Source organism: Capra hircus, chromosome 14 (genome assembly GCF_001704415.2).
Source record: "Capra hircus breed San Clemente chromosome 14, ASM170441v1, whole genome shotgun sequence".
NCBI classification, from domain to species: Eukaryota; Metazoa; Chordata; class Mammalia; order Artiodactyla; family Bovidae; genus Capra; species Capra hircus.
Genome location: NC_030821.1, coordinates 88262290 through 88278530, shown reverse-complemented (window position 1 = coordinate 88278530; position 16241 = coordinate 88262290).

Genomic DNA, 16241 nt, shown 5'->3' with positions numbered 1-16241 from the left:
CTATTTGTAAGGCCTCCTCAGCCAACCATTTTGCCTTGTTGCATTTCTTTTTATTGGGGATAATTTTAATTACCGCCTCTTGTACAGTGTTATTAACCTCCCTCCATAATTCTGCAAGTACTCTGTCTATTCTATCTAATCCCTTAAATTTTATTATTATTTCCACTGTATTGATTCAGATCATACCTGAATGGCCTATTGGTTTTCCCTTCTTTCTTCAATTTAAGTCTCAATTTTGCAATAAGAAGTTCATGATCTGAGCCATAGTTAGCTCCCAGTCTTATATTTGCTGACAGTATGGAACAGTATGAGCCTTTCCATCCTTACCTGCAAAGGATATAATCTATCTTATTTTGTTGTTGACCATCTTATCAAGGTATAGAGTCATCTCTTGTGTTGTTGGATGAAGGTATTTACTATGACCAGTGTGTTATCTTGGCAAACCTCTGTTAGTCTTTACCCTGCTTCATTTTGTACTCCAAGGCTAAGCTTGCCTGTTATTCCAGGTATCTCTTGACTTCCCACTTCTGCATTCCAGTCCCCTATGATGAAAAGGACATTTTTTCACTATTAGTTGTAGAAGGTCTTGTAGGTCTTCATAAAATCATTCAACTTCAGCTCCTTCAGCATTAGTGGTTGAGACATAGACTAAGATTACTGTGATATTGAATGGTTTACCTTGGAAATGAACAGAAATAATTTTGTCATTTCTGAGATTAAACCCAAGTACTGCATTTTGGACTCTTTTGTTGACTATGAGGGCTACTCAATTTCTTGTCCCCAGTAGTTGATATAATGGTGCTCTGAATTCAGTTCACCCATTCTGGTCCATTTTTGTTGACTGATTCCTAAAATGTTGATATTCACTCTTGACTTCTCCTGTTTCTCCACTCCCAGTTTATCTTGATTCATAGACTTAACATTCCAGGTTCCTATGCAATATTGTTCTTTACAGCCTCAGACTTTACTTCCACCACCAGACAGATCCACAACTGGACATTGTTTTTGCTTCGATACAGCTTCTTCACTCCTCTGGAGCTATTTCTCTGCTCTTCTCCAGTAGTATATTGGGCACCTACCAACCAGGGGAGTTCATCTTTCCCTGTTATATCTTATTGCACTTCCATACTGTTCAAGGGGTTCTCAAGCCAATATACTGAAGTGATTTGCCATTCCTTTCTCCAATGACAAATATTAATAAAGTGCAATTTTTCTCTTTTTTTTTTTTTGGTTCCTAATTAGATCCATCTCTACCCTACCATTACTACTGTAACCTTTTAATTCTCAGGCTATTGAACCATGGCAGTGATGTGTCCTGTAACAGAACTTACATACCACAGAGAAATGGCAATGACCATCATGTAGAATCTACACAGCTGATAATTAAATCTATTCCCCAAGAAGTGAATCAGGAGATAGTTCCATGTTGCTCCTAAACATACAACCCATATGCTCCTCAAAACAACTGGGTAGAATCTCAGCTCTGCCACTTACTCACTTGAGGTCTTGGCCAAATTACTTAAACTGTAGAGACCTTAGTCTCCTTGTTTGTGAAATGAGGCCAACATGTCTACTGTTTAGAGGTGTTTTGATAAAAGTTGAAAAAATTGAAAGGTCAACTGTCTAGCATTTAAGATCCTCATTACATTGTGCTTTTCAGGCCATCCAGACCTGACCAAGAACTTCTAAGTCTTTTGAAAATTTTGAGGCTAGCTCTGAGCTCAGATAACAGACTACAATCTTTACTCAGATTTTGAAGACAATGTTGAAAAATCACTTGTCGTGATACATAGGAACAAAGCTGAAAATATCTATGAATTTCAAATTATATCTTCTGTCATATCAGAATCTAATTTTAAACATTAAAAAAAATTTGATCCTTTCTCTGATCATCTTTTATTCCAATGCTTCTTATAAAGGGATCAACTTGCGTTCATACAAAATGTTTTCTGAAAAATACTTTGGAAGGTCAAGCATTTTATTTTTTATTTTTTTACAAAAAAATTCTGAAACAACTAGGGGGCATTGCTATCAAGTCATAGTTCAACTTAGGTGTAAAAAATGGAATTTAGTTTTTTTTTTCTTTTTTTTAAGATAAAGGATGTGATAGAATGAATTGTGTGGATGTCAAATTCATGATAAATATACACTGCCATATTCTCAGAAACTTATGATCCCCAAATTATCTTTGATTCTTACATAAGAATGAGGCCTACCTTTTTGAGATGTTATTTGGTTGTTAATATCTATTCCATCATTCTTTCTATTTTCTGCACTATTCCAATCTCAGTTTGGGTTCTTATCAGTTCTAATCTAGACTTAGCAAACACCTCTTCCCTACCATTGTGTCTAAAGATTTGTTTTCCAAAGTTCTGCTTTTCTCCTTGAGAGACAAACTCATTTGGGGGTCTGGACCCTGGCATCAGGAATGTCTGGGTTTGCACCTTGGATTCTCTATGGACTTTGGAATATTAGGTAAATTGATTAAGCTGACTTAGTCTTGGATTCTTCCTAGATTTGCTTCCTGTAATTGCACCTTTCTGTCTTAAATCATCAGTTTTTGGATAACAGATTGTTTGCTTGTTAAAAATAGACCTTAATTTTTAATCTTAAAAAAAAAAAAAAAAAGAACAGGGAATCCCCTGTTGGTCCAGTGATTGGGAGTCCACCTGCCAATGCAAGGAACATGGGTTCAATCCCTGATCCAGGAAGATTCCACCTTCTGCAGGGAAACTAAGCCCATGCACCACAGCTACTAAGGCTGCACAACCTAGAGCCCATGCTCTGAAGCATGGCTCAAGAAAAGCCACTGCAATGAGAAGCATATCCACCACAATAGAAAGTAGTCCCCACTCTCTGCAACTTGAGAAAGGCCACACACAGCATTGAAGACCTAGCACAGCCTAAGTTAAATACATAAATTTTAAGAAATTAACAGATCAAAAAAATAATTTTCTCCCTTGATCTTGCATCTCTCCTCGAGATTCTCCTTCATTTCCTTGTTCCTCTCTTAATTTCTCTGGATAGGTTATTGCACTTGCCTCCAGTCCTCCCCTTCTACCCTTTCACATGGCACTCCACTAAGTCCTCAGCTGTTACTTGTCTTTGAAACGTGCTTTCATGCCGTTACATTATTTTTATCCTTTTGTTATAGCTCATGTTCCTCCCCTTCTCACCTCTCCCTTCCCAATTCTAAATAATCTCATTTGTTTCTTAATTTTATCTAATGTCTGTATGCTGAAACCTCCAAAATTAGAATTCCACACAAAGGAAAAAAAATTATATGCTCATCATATTCATAATATCAAACTTTACATAACCAAATAAAATCTTTATATTTAATAATCTGAAACCTCAAGTGTTTCCCACTTCCACGTCAGTTACTACTTTTCATTTACTGGTCTGAGCAAAATAAAAAAATAATAATAAAGCAAGACATTGTTAACCATTTATCCTTAACTCAAATTTCTGAACATTGTCCCTAATATGGGCCTAGTTGTGTAGATATTATCGTTGCTTGATTTATGCATCCCTGATACCATTTAGGGATGGTATCACGCTTTAAGCCTAAAGAAGGGGAAGTCCATGAGTGCAGAACACCTTCAGAAGAGATTTATATTCAATACTGATATATTCTATCAGTAGAGCTACCTGATTATCAACTTGTAATAATATGAAATACTGTACCTCTGATGTCTCTGATAGGAATCAGCCTGACTGACTTTTACCTCCAAAACATACATCCATGTTATCTCCACTTAGCTGCAAACCATACCTTTCCCAGGCCACCATGTCTATTCCAAAGACTGTACTATGTTATGATTGGATTCCTTGCAACTTCTCTCGCCTACTCTACAGCCAATTCTTCAGAAAACATGCAGAGGAATTTTCTTTAAAGCAGTGCTGTGGTCTGAATGTTTGTGTTCTTCCAAAATTTGTGTTAAAATGTTAACCTCCAAAAGTAACGATAGTAGGTGAGGCCATTTTGCCTCATGATGGGATTAGTGGGCTCTTCTAACAAATGACCTCACAGAACCCCCACTCTCTTTCCCCATGTGAGGAAACAATGAGAGGTCTACAACTGGGAAAAGAGCCCTCACTCAGGACTGTGGGCATAGGCTTCCAACCTCAGACTGTGGGAATAAATTTCTGTTGTTTATAAGCCACCTAGTCGGTGGATTTTGATATAACAGCCCAAATGGAATAGAGTGGGTAGTGATCACATAATCTCAAACAGCTAGTGAAAACCCTCCAGTGAATCCCACTGTAGCTGGAATATATAGTCTACATTTCCTGCCACTGGCTAGAGGGACTATTTGTTCTGTATATTGTCTCTGCAGCCAATTCACCTTGATCTGTTCTCTTCCTCAGATGCCTTCAGAGACAGTGGTCCCTCTTCAGTCACTAGACCAGTATTGTTCAGTATGACAGCTGTGACTAATGATCCTTTAAAACATGATCACCATATTTTTATATTCTAGATGCATCTGTTCTGTAAGTGTAAAATACCACATTTCAAAAGTAGTTTAAAAGTTGATTTGCTGTGTTGTGCTGCTCTTAATCTCTCAGTCACGTCTGACTCTTTGCAAACCCTTGGACTGCAGCCTGCCAGATTCCTCTGTCCGTGGGATTTTCCAGGCAAGAATACTGGAGTGGATATGAAGATCCAGGAATTGAACCAGGGTCTCCTGTGTTGCAGCTGGATTCTTTGCCAACTGAGCTACCAGGGAAGCCCAAAAGTTAATGTAAAAAATATTAATTTTATTGATAATATTTATAAAGGTTACTATTTTAGATGTATTAGGTAAACTACAGAAAACTTAAAAAATAATATAAAAATTAACCATTTTTACTTGTCTAATGTGGCTTCTAGATAATTTAAATTTTTTTATGTGTCTTGCATTATATTCCTGAACTTCCCAGGTGGTTCAGTGGTAAAATAAAATAAAATAAAATAAAATAAAATAAAATAAAATAAAATCCACCTACCATTCAGGAGACACAAGTTTGATCCCTGGGTTGGGAAGAGCCCCTGGAGGAGAAAATGGCATCCCACTCCAGTATTGTTGCCTGGAACATTCCATGGGCAGAGGAGCCTGGTGGGCTATAGTCCATGGGTCACAAAGTGTTAGATACGACTGAGGTACAGAGCACAATGGCAAGAATTATATTTCTAGTGGACTGGGTATTTGTAGAACAGATTAAACTTGCATTTCAGAAACTTATTTTTCTTTCTAGTTGTCTTCTCCTTTGATACTCTCCCACCAAAATCTCACTTGATTGTTTCTCAGATCTCACTTCAAATTATACCTCCACAAAATGCCTTTACTGGGTCACCCTAGATAAAATTCAATAGCTCCCTGGCTTTATCTTATTTACCTTTAGTGATATTTCTTATATCATTTAATTCTCAGTCTTTATAATTCTCATAAATTATCACTAAAATTTTTTGTCATATATGAGTTAATTGAAGAGATGTTTTTTATACTGTTAATTTGTATGATTTAGACTCTTATTATAGTGACTGGGAAGTTATAGATACTCAACTTATAGTCATTGGGTAATTAAGAATGAATGACTTCCTAGTTGATTACCTATAATGTCATTCTTTGAATTTCTAGTTTGACCTGCTCCAAGCCTAACACTCCCCAAATTGAAGAAAACCATTCCATTTGATGTGATGGTAAAGAGTATTTGAATAGAAGTATGGAAAAGATAAAATGAGATACATCTGTCATCTTAATGAACATGTGTCTAGCTTCATTTCTTATTGTCATGAGGGAACACACATGGGTTTTGAATTTCCTAAGGAGGTTTTGCATAATCTTGGGTACAAATTAATTATTCAATAGAATTGTGATGATTTTTTTTCCTTGATCCAAAGGGAGCAGATGCAGCAAGTCTTTAATTGAAACTGGTTCTTTTAAAACACAAATAGATTCATCTGTAGTTAGTTTCTCTACAAAGATTCCCATGGAAACTCACAAAAAGTGTGGGAAAATGACAAACAAAGATATTAAATTACTTTAGGCTCACCAAATGATATTTACTTGAATGTCTTACTTTCTTGCTCTTTTACATGACATAGATACTGAGCTAATTTCTTTAATGGTTTAATCAATATTATATTGCCAGTGTAAACAATCAGAAATGCATTTGTTGTGGAAGTCTCTAAAAAATGAGGTAGAGACAGAGAAATACAGTGGAGAGATTGGTGAATATGTAGACTCCTAAACTGGAGTACTTTCCACAGAAATATTTTCCTTTCTTATCTGATGCTAATACTTTGAAAGAGAGAAGTCGATTCTCCTTAGGTTACTTTCTAAGGTGAAGGAAACTAGTTCTTACCTTGTGTACAGGATGCAGAGTTGTACCTTCCATATTCCTCTTGAAGAAGGGACTTGTCAGCTTTTATGGTCACCCAATAGCCTCTGTTAGCATCCTGATGGTCAGCCCTGGCTTTCAAGCTGAGGTAACCCCTTGGAGTGGCTGCCAGTCAGTGATTGAGAAAGTGGTGGTACAAGGGCCCAGCCATACTCAATATGGCATTCCTGCAATGGGCAAGCCTTACTCTGAAGCTCCCTGTCTGGCTGATAGAAGATATAGGCATTCCTTTCTGGCTTACTACACTCTGTATAATCAGCTCCAGTTTCATTAACCTCATTAGAACTGATTCAAATGTATTCTTTCAAATGGCTGAGTAATAGTCCTTTGTGAATATGTACCACAGCTTTCTTATCCATTTATCTGCTTATGAACATCTAGGTTGCTTCCATGTCCTGGCTATTATAAACAGTGCTGCGATGAACATTGGGGTATACATGTCTCTTCCAATTTTGGTTTCCTCGACCCAGCAGGGGGATTGCTGGGTCATAAGGTAGTTCTATTTCCAGTTTTTTAAGGAATCTCCACACTGTTCTCCATAGTGGCTGTACTAGTTTTCATTCTCACTAACAGTGTAAGAGGGTTCCCTTTTCTCCACACCCTCTCCAGCATTTATTGCTTGAAGACTTTTGGATAGCAGCCATTCTGACTGGCATGAAATGGTACCTCATTGTGGTTTTGACTTACATTTTACCAATACCATATACCAATGCATATATGTGGAATGTAGAAAGATGGTAACGATAACCCTGTATGCGAGACAGCAAAAGAGACAGAGATGTTTAGAACAGTCTTTTGGACTCTGTGGGAGAGGGAGAGGGTGGGATGATTTGGGAGAATGGCATTGGAACATGTATAATATCATGTAAGAAATGAATCGCCAGTCTAGGTTTGATGCAGGATATAGGATGCTTGGGGCTGATGCACTGGGATGACCCAGAGGGATGATTATGGGAAGAGAGGTGGAAGGGGGGTTCAGGATTGGGAACACGTGTATACCCGGGGAAGATTCATGTTGATGTATGGCAAACAAATACAATATTGTAAAATAATTAGCCTCCAATTAAAATAAATAAATTTTAATAAATAAATAAACTCTGTATCCATAAAAAAAAGAAGAAGAAGAAGAAGATTTAGGCATTCCTTCTTTTTCCTTTCACTACTGTTACTTTCCAGAGTGGCACAACCGAGTCTGACCCAGGGTGTGCATCCTGGAGAGCTTGAATTGTGATCCTTGTGTTGTCTGTCCTGGACCTGTAGTAGCTGCCTGGTATTGTCTACCAGTAAGTCATTTGGAAAGTAATAACCACAACAGAAACAGCTTGTCTTCCTCTATCTACCTCCCACCCTCCTCCCCACTCTCCCCTACCTCCTTCCTTTCTCTATCTCTCCCTTTCTTTACTATTTTTCCTTCAAAAAAATTTTTTTCTGAACACTCAGTCCTAAGATATACAATGGGAAACAAGAGAAATAACACATAATGTCCACTCTCATAGGTGCTTATTCAGTAGTAAGATTTGATTTTAAACATTCAGGGTCAGAACATGATTGGAAATTTTGGGGAAAAAATAGACATAATCTAAATTAAGTCAATATATACACAGTCGAAAACTTTCATTTCAGATTGTTTATTTACCAAAGAAAGTGGACTTTGTATCTACCATAGATCTATACAGATTCACTTATGTTATTTTAAAAGACAATCAGAATAACTTTCTTACTTATATCTATTTATGTAAGTCTTGATTTGCTAGAGTTAGAAGAATCTGGAAATCTGGAGAAAAAAAAATGTTGTTGGTAATCTTTATGGATGTAGGAATCATTTGAATAGGCCATATAATCAAGATACCCACTATTAATTAGATATGGCATGTTGACAATGTAGATCCTGTCCCACTCTGTGGTATAAAAAGAAGTCCCATTTGAAACATAAATATCTAATTGATAAAATATTTTCCCTTGTAGATATGTATGCATACAGAATAAGAACAACATTTCATTTTATTACATTGCATAAAAATTCCAGAAAACAAATTAACTTTCTAGAAATACATTTGCTTTTTCAATTAAGATGTTTAATTAAATTAAAGCTTTCCAGAAGTAAAGCAGTTTTACCTGAATTTTATTTCTTAGAGGGAGATGTTGGAGAGAAAAATATTTTGTTTAATGTTTTAAGTGGTTGTTGATTTTCCTAAAAATTAAAGTAGGTCAAGAAAACACACTGATCACAAGTACACAGTGGATCAGGCTGTCTCTTGCATAAGAAACTTCAAGTATTCAGACAGTATTTATGTACTGAGAAGATAAATTTGACTTGTTGCTAACAACAATAAAAAAGCAGCTATATAAGCAACCCCACTTTCCAGCAGCAGCTGAAAGATTTCTTTGAGAATGATTGGACATGGCACTTAGCAAATAACATTACAATTAGGTATATTTCCCACAAAATAAAAACAGTTCCCCAAGGCTCCCTGTGAATATGTGTGTGCACGCCTTGAATTCAATCTGATTCTCAGAAGCATTCACTTTGTGGGGCTGTTTTTGAAATTAAAAATTGAAAATTAGGGGATGCAGGTCCTGCCTAACCAAGAGAGCCGAGGAAATTCACAAGCCCTGAACAAAAGGAAGTGGCAATTACTTTTTTGTTTTTATGAGATAGCTATATTTGGGTGAAGGTATTCTTCAGTCATTTCAGTCATTAGGTGATTTTACAGTTATGACACTTTTAACTTGCAGAAATGATGTTTTCTTATTTGTTGCAATATTAAATAAAGTCTGGAATGTTGAACCAGGCATAAGAATTGAAGACACCCCACAGGGCAATGATATCAACAAAAATATGCAAAGAGGAATAAGAAAGATACTGTCAACAAAAAATATGACTTAGAATCCATTTGTACAAATTTTAATTTTTTTAACATCAAACTTTCAAAATATATAATTTTACAAATAATGTATTTATATTAATTTTAAAATATTTTCACTACCCCCATTGGGTTGAAGTTGAGATGAATCTCCCTACTGACCTCAGAAAATCATTGATTATAGTCCCTTTCCTCCATGAAGATCTCTTCACAAACACTGCTTGCATTTGAAGGCAATATTTAATAGCTGCTCCATATGAGCCAGGCATTGTGGTTGGGAGATAACGGGGAAATTTATTAGTTTAGGAGTACACATTTTTGCATATTTCCAAGCCATAAGTTAAAGCACTAAGGCCAGATGGAGAAATTAGCATGAAGGTTGGAAAGCAATCTTTGGGTAGCAACAAAAGTTTTCCCAATGAATTTGAAAGCTTGTCTCTAGGCATGTGGTTACTCTATATTCATTCATTTAGGGGGAAGAAAAATGCAACATGCTTTAATGAGACCAGTTTGCATGAAGTTACTCTGCTCACTCCAGAAAAGTGACCAAAAAAGTCTTTTCCATTATATTTAAATTATTTTTTCAATTGAAGTATAGTTGACTTACAATGTTATATTAGTTTCAGGTGTACAAGAAAAAGATTCAGTTATGTATATATAAAACTGAAAATGCACATATATTCTTTTTCAGATTCTTTTCTATTAGAGGTTATTACAAGATAAGAATGTATTTCAGGTGCTATACAGTGGGTCCTTGCTGTTTATCTATTATATATATAATATTGTGTGTATGTTAACACCAACCTTTTATTTTTGTTTTTAGACAAAAGCCTTCTTGAAGAAGCCAATAGTCCTAAGCAGAATACAATTCAGTGGTTAAAAAAGTTTTAATGCCAGATTGGCTGAATTTGAATCTTTAGTCATCTATTAGCTCTTTGAGCTTAGAAATTTATCAGTCTCTTTGTTCTTTACATACTTATTATTTGGGAAAATATGATACATATATATTATACAGTTAAAATAATATGATATTATTATCAACTCATAAATGTGTTGATACATAGGAAATACAGAGACACAGTCAGCATACAAAGTATTTTAATGTAAAAAGGGATTCTTCGAGAAAATTCTGATTCCTTCAGTCTTCTGTCTGCAAAAGGCATATTGCATGTTTGTGAAGAGTTTGTTGCACTAATTTTACAAAGGAGAGTTAGATGAATAACAGTTAGGCATGTGTACACAGATAGATGATTCTAAATTTTAAAATGGAAATTAGTACCAGATTGTCCAACTTAGAGCTACAAAGAAATAGAGAGATTCAGTTAAGAAACTGGATCTGTGACTCTAAATTCTCAAATGAGCACAGGAAAGACCAAGGAACAGAGAGAATGTCAGGGGCACAAATGTGAGAGCCACTTGCAGAAAAGTTACAAACTCTTAGAGGAGGTTGAGGTATGACAAACTATGCTATGGAGGCATTGAAAAATAAATGTAATTTTTTTCTAAGAGAGAGCCTTTTTAAAGAGTAATAATATGAATAACAAATTTATAGAACACGTTCAGTATTTTTAAAATTGTAGATCAGAATTGTCTACTTTATTTTCGATATGAATTTCTGTATTTTAACTAGTTAGTTCTATTAGAAAAACTTAGACTATAAGAAGGAAGAACTATGTTAATCTTGATGAGGGGAGAGTGAGAAAATACATTAAGCCATTAATTAAAAATAATTTAAACCTCAGTTGAATTATCATATCGAGGGACTTTTTTTTTTTCTCCTTATAAGTTCAACCCTCTATTTTTGGAAGAAAGTGAGGAACCTCTCCGCGGTTCAGTGGAAAGGTCTTCCCATCAAGCTTTTCCAGCTAGGAAATTACAAGGTTATGGAATAAAGGTGAGCGTCTTAACATACAGAAGAAGCTGTATTTGGAAAAAATGAAATTGCCTGTACATCTATTGTCTTTAAAAAACTCAGCCTGTGACAGAAAAAACCCAGGTGTGTAAGTCTGGATTGTCTTTCATTTTATAGTTTTCTTGGAAGCTATGATTCAAGACCATCTAATTTTTTCACTTAATGGCATATATCCCCTCTTCTGAATCTTAATAAAGCCTCTAACTCTACTCCCAAACTGAACTGATATGTCCACCGCTTGATCCCTTATTGATGGTTACAGCACACAGCATCATGGGAAGAATATGTCTTTCAGATCTCTAAAGACTTTAGGTGTCTTTGAGTTTGAGCAATTAACCACTCAGAGGCTTAATTTCTTAATCCCTAAATATAACTAATACTTAACTTGCAGAATTGTTTTGAGGATCAAATAAGATTATGTTTTACAATGCCTGCTGTGCTATATTTATTAAAAAATTGATAGCTTTTATTTATAGAACGGGTTTTCCCGATGTCTCAGTGGTAAAGAATTAGCCTGCAATGCAGGAGATGTTCAGGAGACACTGCTTCAATCCCTGGTCTGGAACATCCCCTAGAGGAAGAAATGGAAACCCACTCCAATATTCTTGCCTGAAAAATCCCATGGGCAGAGGAGCTTGGTGGGCTACAGTCCATGGGTCACAAAAAGTCAGACATGACTAAACGAGTGAACACACACACATTTACAGAAGAGGTTTATTTTTCAGTTCTTTTTTTTAATTGTAGGCACAGATGATTATACCCAGGAAGAGCAACGGGGAGGGAAGCAGCAATGAGAAAATTCACACTAGTGAATGGCTCATCAGGCATATCCCAGACAACAAGGTTCTGGAGAGGATTTGAAACTTTAAATGTGATGTGAATACACCCACTCAAATTGTTCACCCAGCAAATATTTATTAAGCATGAATCTCAAGCAGACAAAAGAGACACTTTGAAATGGATAGATTCATGGTCTCAGTCAAATGAAAAGATCTGAGAAGTCAGAATTCTAAAGGAAATAAACTGGAAGTATTGGAAGTGAAGACCAAAGCATGAGTTGTTTGAGACTGAGACTATGGAGGAAGGACTGTAGTTAATGAAAATAATATCTAAAATCCCTGGTGGCTCAGATGGTAAAGAACCCACCTGCAATGTGTGAGATGGATCAGGAAGATTCCCTGGAGGAGGGAATGGCAACAGACTCCAGTATTCTTGCCTGGACAGGGAAGCCTGGCAGGCTACAGTCCATTGGGTCACAAAGTTGAACACAACTGAGCTACTAATATTCCAATAAAATAGGGTTAACATCTTCACTGAGATGGCTGGGTAGCAAACATTTTAGGCTTTGTGGACTGAGAGTAAAATTTGTATATATAACTGTGGTACTCATAAAACTATTTAAAAATATAGAATCTATCTTTGGTTCAATGGCCTTACCAAATATTGCAGCAAGCTAGATTTGATCCATGGGTTGTAGTTTGCCAACCTCTGGTATAAAATGTGATTATGTGAGCACATGTTTGTAGTAGGAGGAAGATCAAATGAACAAAAGAAGATAATTCAAGAATCTGAGAGACTAGAATATTTGAGGCAGGAGAAAACTATCCTTCACTAGTGAGTTTCTGTGGAGACCAATGGGACCAGTAAAATCTTCGGTTCACTTAGTCATGTCCAACTCTTTGTGACCCCATGGACTGCAGCACACCAGGCTTCCCTGTCCATCACCAACCCCATCATCTGTAAAATATTGCTAGGGGCAATTTATTAACATGAATACTGGCTACTCTAACCTGTCGAAAGTCAAGGAGGATTAGGAAATGGAAACCTTCAGGGAGAGAAGAACCCTAGAATAGCTCCAGACACAGGGAGAGTTCTGACACAAGGATTGAAGGACCAAGAGGTGGAGGTGGGGATGGTGCAATGAATCTTCCTAGCAGAGGGATGTGACTCTGTGAAGACACAACGAAAATGCTTCCAAAGGTTTTTACTGAGATGTCATGTGAAGGGGTCCAGTTGAAATAAAAGAGTAAAGAATCCAGTGGAATGACTGGGTAAATGCAAATAAGTGTTCCTCATTCAGTACACTTTCAGCTAGGTTTTCCTTCATTTAGATTGGGTACAAATTGAGGGTCCAAGGTTTATTCTTTGGCTATGTCCATATTTCTCATTTGGAGCAAAAATATGATGGAAGGTTTCTAGTGTTTCTGCACCTCTATCTACTGCCTTCCCTAAGAAAATTCTTACTTCTGGGTTGGGATAGTGGCAATCCCTTGCTGATTGCAGTGAATCTTTACTTATAATTCATATAATACATGAATAATCCTCATCACTGTTCTTACACATTAGTCCATACTGCTGCACCACACCTCTCCAGCCCTGAAGGGAATCTGACCATTGGCCAGGAATCTGGGGAAGCTGGTTCAGCTTGTGTCACAGTTAGGAGCAGGGTATCTCAGACTCTATATGTAACATGATGTCTCTTTAAACATGCTCACATGAAGTCCTCTGTTGTGCACTACTAGCCAAGCCTTCTAACGTGTTCACCTTATCTTATAACTTTGGAGATAGGGTTCTGTCACTGTGTCAAATCCTTCAGTCCAGTCGCTCAGTCATGTCAGACTCTGTGATCTCATGAACTGCAGCATGCCAGGCTTCCCTGTCCATCACCAACTCCCAGAGTCTACTCAAACTCATGTCCATCGCATCAGTAATGCCATCCAACCATCTCATCCTCTGTTGTTCCCTTCTCCTTATACCTTCAGTCTTTCCCAGCACCAGGGTCTTTTCCAGTAAGATCCTTGGGACTTTTCAAATTATGTTCCTATGATATCAGCTGCTAGAAAAGTTTTTGGTGGCTTTCCTTGCCTTGGAAGTAACTTTTTTTTCTTAGATATTGCTTCTTTCTGGTGGGCTAGTTCCTATAATTAAACTGCTCCCTTTTTATTTATTGTCTCAGAACGGTAATGTTCTTATCAGTAATATATATCTCAATGTCTGGTCCTCCAGACCCTAATTAGTGGTGTTTGGATAGAATAGATTATTCACAACATAACGAATGACTTGGGGGAAGAGATGGACCATCTCAGTTTTGCATAAAATTTGATTCAAATTTTAAAAATAAGATATAGACTAAAACATCTCTTTAGATACAAAAAAGCTTCCTTTCTTCATCACTCTATACCCAACACATTGGGGAGATATTCAAGAGGGTGCTGTAGGAATATCCTGAACTCATCTCCTCATATGAACACAACAAATACATATGAAACAAATTCCTCTGAAGGAGACCTGAGAACTGGATAAGGAACCTTCACAACAAAGAGTAAAAGACAATAACAAGAAGAGAAACAGAAATATGGTCACAACAAGAATAAGACCATATCTCAGGCATTGTTATTGCTGTTGTTACTCAGTCTCTAAATTGTGTCTTACTCTTTGTGACCTCAGGTGCTGCATCACACCAGGCTTCTCTGTCCACCTCTCTCTCCTGGAGATTGCTCAAATTTATGTTCAATAAGTCAGTGATGTGATCTAACCATCTCATCCACTGCAAACCCCTTCTCCTGTTGCCTTCGATCTTTCCCAGAATCAGCATCATTTTCAATGAGTTGGCTCTTTGTTTCAGGTGGCTAAAGTATTTGAGCTTCAGCTTCATCAGCAGTCCATTCAATGAATATTCATTCTTGATTTCCTTTAGGATTGACTGGTTTGATCTCCTTGCTCTCCAAGGGACTTTCAAGAGTCCTCTCCAGCACCACACTTCTAAAACATTGGTTCTTTGGTGCTCAGCCTTCCTTATAACCAACTTTCACATTCATACATCACTACTGGGAAAACAAACAAACAAACAAACAAACAACAAAACATAGTTTTTATCTTACAGATCTTTGTTGGCAAAATGTTTCTTTTGTACGAGTGTTTCTGCTTTTTAATATGCTGTCTATGTTTGTCAAAGCTTTCCTTCCAAGGGGCAAGTGTCTTAGTTTTATGGAAGCAGTCACTGTTCACAGTGATTTTGGAGCTTAAGAAAATAAAGTCTGTCACTGTTTCCATTTTTCTCCATCTATTTACCTTGAAGTGATGGGACAAGATGCCGTGACCTTAATTTTTTGAATGTTGAGTTTTAAGCCAGTTTATTCACTCTCCTTCATCAAGAGGCTCTTTACTTCCTCTTCACTTTCTGCCATTAGAGTAGTATTATCATTTGCATATCTGAGGTTGTTGATATTTCTCCCAGCAATCTTGATTCCTGCTTGTGATTCATCCAACATTGCATTTCAAATGATGTATTGTGCATATAAGTTAAATAAACAAGTTGACAATATACATCCTTGTCATACACCTTTTCCAATTTTGAAGCAGTCAGTTATTCCATATCTGGTTCTTACTGTTTCTTCTTGATCTGCTTACAGGCTTCTCAAGAGAAAGATAAGGTCTGGTACTCTCATCTCTTTAATAATTTTCCACAGTTTGTTGTGATACACACAGTCAAAGACTTTAGTGTAGTCAATGAAGCAGAAGTAGATGCTTTTTAGGAACTCCCTTTATTCTCCATGATGCAATGAATTTTGGCAATTTGATCTCTGGTTCCTCTGCCTCTTCAAAATCAAGCTTATACATCTGGAAATTTTCAATTCACATACTGCTGAAACCTAGCTTGAAGGAGCTTGATTATAAGCTTGCTAGCATGTGAAATGATTGCAATTGTATGGTAGTTTCAACATTCTTTGTCATTGCCTTTCTTTGGGATTGAAATGAAAACTGACCTTTTTCAGTCCTGTGACCGCTGATGAATTTTCCAAATTTTCTGACATATTGAGTCAGCACTTTAATAGCATCATCTTTCAGGATTTTAAATAGTCCAGGTAAAATTCAGTCAATTCCACTACCTTTGTTTATGGTAATACTTTCTAAGGCCCACTTGACTTTAAACTCTCGGATTTTCAGCCCTAGGTGAGTGACCACACCACTGTAGTTATCCGGGTTATCGGATTTTTTTGTATAGCTTTTTGGTGTATTCTTGCCACCTGTTCTTAATTTCTTCTGCTTCTATTAGGTCTTTATCGTTTCTGTCCCTTATA